Genomic DNA, 7,500 nt, shown 5'->3' on the forward strand with positions numbered 1-7,500 from the left:
CCCTAGCCTGCCCCCCCCGCCGTCGCTTGCTGCTGCTGCTGCCGCCGCCGCCGCCGCCGCCGCCGCCGCCGCCGCCGCCGCCGCCGCCGCCGGGACCCGCCTCGGTCTGGTGGCGCGCGCTCGGAGATCCCCGGCTACCCGTCCGTCCGTCCCTCCCTCCCGCCCCGCCCCGGGGGAGGGCTCGGGGCAGCGCGGGCAGGCGGGGAGCAAAAAAAGGCGCGGGCGCCAAAAAACGTCGGGGTCCCGGGGTGGCGGAGGGGGGCGGCGGCGGGGGCGGCGGCGGGTACACGGCGCCGGGTCCAGCCCGTCCCGGGGCGGGGACAGGTGGTGTCGTCCGTCCCCGCCCCCGTAACCTGCTCTGAAGCATCCGCTTCCCGCCGCGGTTCGCCCTCCACCCCCCCGCCGCACACGCAGCTGCCGCTTCCCGCCGCCTCTGCCCCCCGCCCCGGGATCAACCACCCGCCGGGTCCAGCGGTCCCGGTCCCGGGAACCTGCTCCCGGGGCCAGCCGGAGCCACGCCCCCTCCTCTGACGCTTCCAGCTGCCGCCTCCCCTCCCACCCCCCAAACTCACACTGGCCCTCGCCGGCCCGCCCACCCGCCTACCTGCTTGCCCGCCGCCGCTGGGTGGCGTGCCGGACACTCTCGCACACAGGTACACAGACAGGGACACAGGGACACAGGCACTCAGGCACACAGGGACACAGGGACACAGGGACACAAGGACACAGGGACACAGGCACTCAGGCACTCAGGCACTCAGGGACACAGGGACACAGGGACACAGGCACTCAGGCACTCAGGGACACAGGGACACAGGGACACAAGGACACAGGGACACAGGCACTCAGGCACTCAGGCACTCAGGGACACAGGGACACAGGGACACAGGGACACAGGGACACAGGGACACAGGCACTCAGGCACACAGGGACACAGGTGGCGGGCCGGAGGCCTCTCCCCACTGTGTGGCAGGGGTCCAAGAGCCACCCCAGCCCAACCCAGAGGGTCTTTTGCACCTCTCTAGAGGCCACCCAGAGACCCCAGGCCGCAGCAGAAGCCTCCCCCGCATGCTCTGCAGGCTTCCGACCCACCCCAGGCCGCACCAGAAGCCTCCCCCGCACGCTCTGCAGGCTTCCGACCCACCCCAGGCCACAGCAGAAGCCTCTCCCCGCACGCTCTGCAGGCTTCTCAGCCACCCCAGGCCGCAGCAGAAGCCTCTCCCGCACGCTCTGCAGGCTTCTCAGCCACCCCAGGCCGCACCAGAAGCCTCTCCCGCACGCTCTGCAGGCTTCTCAGCCACCCCAGGCCGCAGCAGAAGCCTCTCCCGCACGCTCTGCAGGCTTCTCAGCCACCCCAGGCCGCAGCAGAAGCCTCTCCCGCACGCTCTGCAGGCTTCTCAGCCACCCCAGGCCGCAGCAGAAGCCTCTCCCGCACGCTCTGCAGGCTTCTCAGCCACCCCAGGCCGCACCAGAAGCCTCTCCCGCACGCTCTGCAGGCTTCTCAGCCACCCCAGGCCGCAGCAGAAGCCTCTCCCGCACGCTCTGCAGGCTTCCGACCCACCCCAGGCCGCAGCAGAAGCCTCTCCCGCACGCTCTGCAGGCTTCCGACCCACCCCAGGCCGCAACAGAAGCCTCTCCCGCACGCTCTGCAGGCTTCCGACCCACCCCAGGCCGCAGCAGAAGCCTCTCCCGCACGCTCTGCAGGCTTCCGTCCCACCCCAGGCCGCACCAGAAGCCTCCCCCGCACGCTCTGCAGGCTTCCGTCCCACCCCAGGCCGCAGCAGAAGCCTCTCCCGCACGCTCTGCAGGCTTCCGACCCACCCCAGGCCCCAACAGAAGCCTCTCCCGCACGCTCTGCAGGCTTCTCAGCCACCCCAGGCCGCAGCAGAAGCCTCTCCCGCACGCTCTGCAGGCTTCTCAGCCACCCCAGGCCGCAGCAGAAGCCTCCCCCGCATGCTCTGCAGGCTTCCGACCCACCCCAGGCCGCAACAGAAGCCTCCCCCGCACGCTCTGTAGGCTTCTGACCCACCCCAGGCCCCAACAGAAGCCTCCCCCGCACGCTCTGCAGGCTTCTCAGCCACCCCAGGCCGCAGCAGAAGCCTCTCCCGCACGCTCTGCAGGCTTCTCAGCCACCCCAGGCCGCACCAGAAGCCTCTCCCGCACGCTCTGCAGGCTTCTCAGCCACCCCAGGCCGCACCAGAAGCCTCCCCCGCACGCTCTGCAGGCTTCCGACCCACCCCAGGCCGCACCAGAAGCCTCCCCCGCACGCTCTGCAGGCTTCCGACCCACCCCAGGCCGCACCAGAAGCCTCTCCCGCACGCTCTGCAGGCTTCCGACCCACCCCAGGCCGCACCAGAAGCCTCCCCCGCACGCTCTGCAGGCTTCTCCGCCACCACAGGCCGCACCAGAGGATCTTTTGCACCTCTCTGGACGCCACCCAGAGACTCCAGGCCGCACCAGAGGCCCCCCCCCCCAACCATTTACAGGCTGCAGTGCCAGCCTAGGCCCCGCTGGCAGCCTCCCTTGTCTGCTTTGGAAGGCCTCCCATCCACTCCAGACCTGCCTGGAGGCCTCCCTCGACTGCTCCCGGGGCCCTCGAAGCCACCCTAGGCCTTTCTGGAGGACCTGCTCGACCGCTCGGGCGGCTTCTGACGCACCCTCGGCCATCCGGCGCCCAGCAGCTCCCAGGGCCAGGCACCGGCCTCCCCCTCCGGCCGCCCCTGGGGCCGGGGGTGGCTCGGACTCGGCGCCCCCAACGTGTCGTCCCGTCCCCCCCCCGCCCCGCACCGCCGAACATTCGCTGCAGCCGAGGGCTTGCCGCTCGACGCCTACCCCACCCGCCCAGCCCCCCGCTGCGGCCCGGCGCTGCCCCGGCCGCTGCGCCCCGCCTCTCATCGCTCCCCCCACCCGGCAACCGGCCGCCGGGCACGGCAAGTCCCAGGGCAGGGAACAGGTGCTGCCGGGACCCCGTGCTGGCTGCCGGCTTCCCGGGGCTGCCCCGGGCACGGACAGGTCGCCCCCCCCGCCCCGGCGAATGTTCACCGAACCGGCTGCCGGCTGCCTTCGAGCACCCCCCGCCCCCCCGCCACTATCGTCCCCCCCGCCCCCCCTCCGCCTCCGCTGCCGCTTCTCCCCGCACCGCCTCCACTGCCTCCCCCCGCCGCCGGCGAACGAGTCGCCGGATCCGTAGGGTGCCGGGAGCCCGAACGGCGAGCGGCTCCGGCTGCTGCCGGGGCCGCGGGGCTTCGAGCCGCTCCGGCCGCGGCCGGGACCCCGTGCCGGAAGCCGGCATCCCGGGACGGCCCCGGGACGGCCCCGGTCGCCGGCCGGGTGACGTTCAGCGAAGCGGCTGCCGCCAGTCTTTGGGCCTCCCCCGTGCCGGGGCCGCGGGGCTTCGAGCCGGTCCGGCCGCGGCCGGGATCCCGGGCCGGACGATGGCTTCCCGGGCCGGTCCCGGTCGCCTCCCGGGTGACGTTCACCGAAGCGGCTGCCAGCTGTCTTCGAGCCCCCCCCCCCCCTCCGCCTCCGCTGCCGCTTCTCCCCGCACCCCCTCCACTGCCTCCCCCCGCCGCCGGCGAACGAGTCGCCGGATCTGTAGGGTGCCGGGAGCCCGAACGGCGAGCGGCTCCGGCTGCTGCCGGGGCCGCGGGGATTCGAGCCGCTCCGGCCGCGGCCGGGACCCCGTGCCGGAAGCCGGCATCCCCGGACAGCCCCGGGACGGCCCCGGTCGCCGGCCGGGTGACGTTCACCGAAGCGGCTGCCGGCTGTCTTCGAGCCCCCCCCCCCCTCCGCCTCCGCTGCCGCTTCTGCCCGCACCCCCTCCACTGCCTCCCCCCGCCGCCGGCGAACGAGTCGGCGGATCCGTAGGGTGCCGGGAGCCCGAACGGCGAGCGGCTCCGGCTGCTGCCGGGACCGCGGGGATTCGAGCCGCTCCGGCCGCGGCCGGGACCCCGTGCCGGAAGCCGGCATCCCGGGACGGCCCCGGGACGGCCCCGGTCGCCGGCCGGGTGACGTTCAGCGAAGCGGCTGCCGCCAGTCTTTGGGCCTCCCCCGTGCCGGGGCCGCGGGGCTTCGAGCCGGTCCGGCCGCGGCCGGGATCCCGGGCCGGACGATGGCTTCCCGGGCCGGTCCCGGTCGCCTCCCGGGTGACGTTCACCGAAGCGGCTGCCGGCTGTCTTCGAGCCCCCCCCCCCCCTCCGCCTCCGCTGCCGCTTCTGCCCGCACCCCCTCCACTGCCTCCCCCCGCCGCCGGCGAACGAGTCGCCGGATCTGTAGGGTGCCGGGAGCCCGAACGGCGAGCGGCTCCGGCTGCTGCCGGGACCGCGGGGATTCGAGCCGCTCCGGCCGCGGCCGGGACCCCGTGCCGGAAGCCGGCATCCCCGGACAGCCCCGGGACGGCCCCGGTCGCCGGCCGGGTGACGTTCACCGAAGCGGCTGCCGGCTGTCTTCGAGCCCCCCCCCCCCTCCGCCTCCGCTGCCGCTTCTGCCCGCACCCCCTCCACTGCCTCCCCCCGCCGCCGGCGAACGAGTCGCCGGATCCGTAGGGTGCCGGGAGCCCGAACGGCGAGCGGCTCCGGCTGCTGCCGGGACCGCGGGGATTCGAGCCGCTCCGGCCGCGGCCGGGACCCCGTGCCGGAAGCCGGCATCCCGGGACGGCCCCGGGACGGCCCCGGTCGCCGGCCGGGTGACGTTCAGCGAAGCGGCTGCCGCCAGTCTTTGGGCCTCCCCCGTGCCGGGGCCGCGGGGCTTCGAGCCGGTCCGGCCGCGGCCGGGATCCCGGGCCGGACGATGGCTTCCCGGGCCGGTCCCGGTCGCCTCCCGGGTGACGTTCACCGAAGCGGCTGCCGGCTGTCTTCGAGCCCCCCCCCCCCCTCCGCCTCCGCTGCCGCTTCTGCCCGCACCCCCTCCACTGCCTCCCCCCGCCGCCGGCGAACGAGTCGCCGGATCTGTAGGGTGCCGGGAGCCCGAACGGCGAGCGGCTCCGGCTGCTGCCGGGGCCGCGGGGATTCGAGCCGCTCCGGCCGCGGCCGGGACCCCGTGCCGGAAGCCGGCATCCCCGGACAGCCCCGGGACGGCCCCGGTCGCCGGCCGGGTGACGTTCACCGAAGCGGCTGCCGGCTGTCTTCGAGCCCCCCCCCCCCTCCGCCTCCGCTGCCGCTTCTGCCCGCACCCCCTCCACTGCCTCCCCCCGCCGCCGGCGAACGAGTCGGCGGATCCGTAGGGTGCCGGGAGCCCGAACGGCGAGCGGCTCCGGCTGCTGCCGGGACCGCGGGGCTTCGAGCCGCTCCGGCCGCGGCCGGGACCCCGTGCCGGAAGCCGGCATCCCGGGACGGCCCCGGGACGGCCCCGGTCGCCGGCCGGGTGACGTTCAGCGAAGCGGCTGCCGCCAGTCTTTGGGCCTCCCCCGTGCCGGGGCCGCGGGGCTTCGAGCCGGTCCGGCCGCGGCCGGGATCCGGGGCCGGACGATGGCTTCCCGGGCCGGTCCCGGTCGCCTCCCGGGTGACGTTCACCGAAGCGGCTGACGGCTGTCTCCGAGCCCCCCCCCCCCCCCTCCGCCTCCGCTGCCGCTTCTGCCCGCACCCCCTCCACTGCCTCCCCCCGCCGCCCGCGAACGAGTCGCCGGATCTGTAGGGTGCCGGGAGCCCGAACGGCGAGCGGCTCCGGCTGCTGCCGGGACCGCGGGGATTCGAGCCGCTCCGGCCGCGGCCGGGACCCCGTGCCGGAAGCCGGCATCCCCGGACAGCCCCGGGACGGCCCCGGTCGCCGGCCGGGTGACGTTCACCGAAGCGGCTGCCGGCTGTCTTCGAGCCCCCCCCCCCTCCGCCTCCGCTGCCGCTTCTGCCCGCACCCCCTCCACTGCCTCCCCCCGCCGCCGGCGAACGAGTCGCCGGATCCGTAGGGTGCCGGGAGCCCGAACGGCGAGCGGCTCCGGCTGCTGCCGGGACCGCGGGGATTCGAGCCGCTCCGGCCGCGGCCGGGACCCCGTGGCGGAAGCCAGCATCCCGGGACGGCCCCGGGACGGCCCCGATCGCCTCCTGGGTGACGTTCACCGAAGCGGCTGCCGGCTGTCTTCGAGCCCCCCCCCCCCTCCGCCTCCGCTGCCGCTTCTCCCCGCACCCCCTCCACTGCCTCCCCCCGCCGCCGGCGAACGAGTCGGCGGATCCATACCGTCCCGAGAGCCCGAGGCGGCGGCACCCAGTGCGGGTCCGGCCGAGGCCGGGACCCCGTGCCTGTCGCAGGCTTCCCGGGACGGCCCCGGAACGGCCGCGGTCGCCGGCCGGGTGACGTTCTCCGAAGCGGCTGCCGGCTGTCTTCGAGCCCCCCCCCCCCTCCGCCTCCGCTGCCGCTTCTGCCCGCACCTCCTTCACTGCCTCCCCCCGCCGCCCGCGAACGAGTCGGCGGATCCGTAGGGTGCCGGGAGCCCGAACGGCGAGCGGCTCCGGCTGCTGCCGGGACCGCGGGGATTCGAGCCGCTCCGGCCGCGGCCGGGACCCCGTGCCGGAAGCCGGCATCCCGGGACAGCCCCGGGACGGCCCCGGTCGCCGGCCGGGTGACGTTCAGCGAAGCGGCTGCCGCCAGTCTTTGGGCCTCCCCCGTGCCGGGGCCGCGGGGCTTCGAGTCGGTCCGGCCGCGGCTGGGACCCCGTGCCTGTCGCAGGCTTCCCGGGACGGCCCCGGAACGGCCGCGGTCGCCGGCCGGGTGACGTTCACCGAGGCGACTGCCGGCTGTCTTCGAGCCCCCACCCCTGCCGTGGCCGCGGGGATTCGCCCCGGTCCGGCAGCTGACGGTTCCCTGTGTCGGACGCCGGCTTCCCGGGACTGCCCCGGGACAGCCCCGGTCGCCTCCCGGGTGACGTTCACCGAAGCTGCTGCCGCCTGTCTTTGTCCCCCCCCCCCCGTGCTCTCCCTCAGGCGGGAGGTAGACGTGCTCTCCCTGGGCGAGTAGACGTGCTCTCCCTGGGCGAGTAGACGTGCTCTCCCTCGGCGAGTAGACGTGCTCTCCCTCGGCGAGTAGACGTGCTCTCCCTCGGCGAGTAGACGTGCTCTCCCTCGGCGAGTAGACGTGCTCTCCCTGGGCGAGTAGACGTGCTCTCCCTCGGCGAGTAGACGTGCTCTCCCTCGGCGAGTAGACGTGCTCTCCCTGGGCGAGTAGACGTGCTCTCCCTGGGCGAGTAGACGTGCTCTCCCTGGGCGAGTAGACGTGCTCTCCCTGGGCGAGTAGACGTGCTCTCCCTGGGCGAGTAGACGTGCTCTCCCTGGGCGAGTAGACGTGCTCTCCCTGGGCGAGTAGACGTGCTCTCCCTCGGCGAGTAGACGTGCTCTCCCTCGGCGAGTAGACGTGCTCTCCCTCGGCGAGTAGACGTGCTCTCCCTGGGCGAGTAGACGTGCTCTCCCTCGGCGAGTAGACGTGCTCTCCCTCGGCGAGTAGACGTGCTCTCCGCGGAGATCGCGCTTGTCGCCAAGGGGTCGCTGTTGCGCTCTGCCTCCGCCTACGTCATCG

Source organism: Melanerpes formicivorus, unplaced genomic scaffold (genome assembly GCF_026170545.1).
Source record: "Melanerpes formicivorus ecotype bairdi unplaced genomic scaffold, bMelFor1.0.p_v2 SCAF_184, whole genome shotgun sequence".
NCBI lineage: Eukaryota > Metazoa > Chordata > Aves > Piciformes > Picidae > Melanerpes > Melanerpes formicivorus.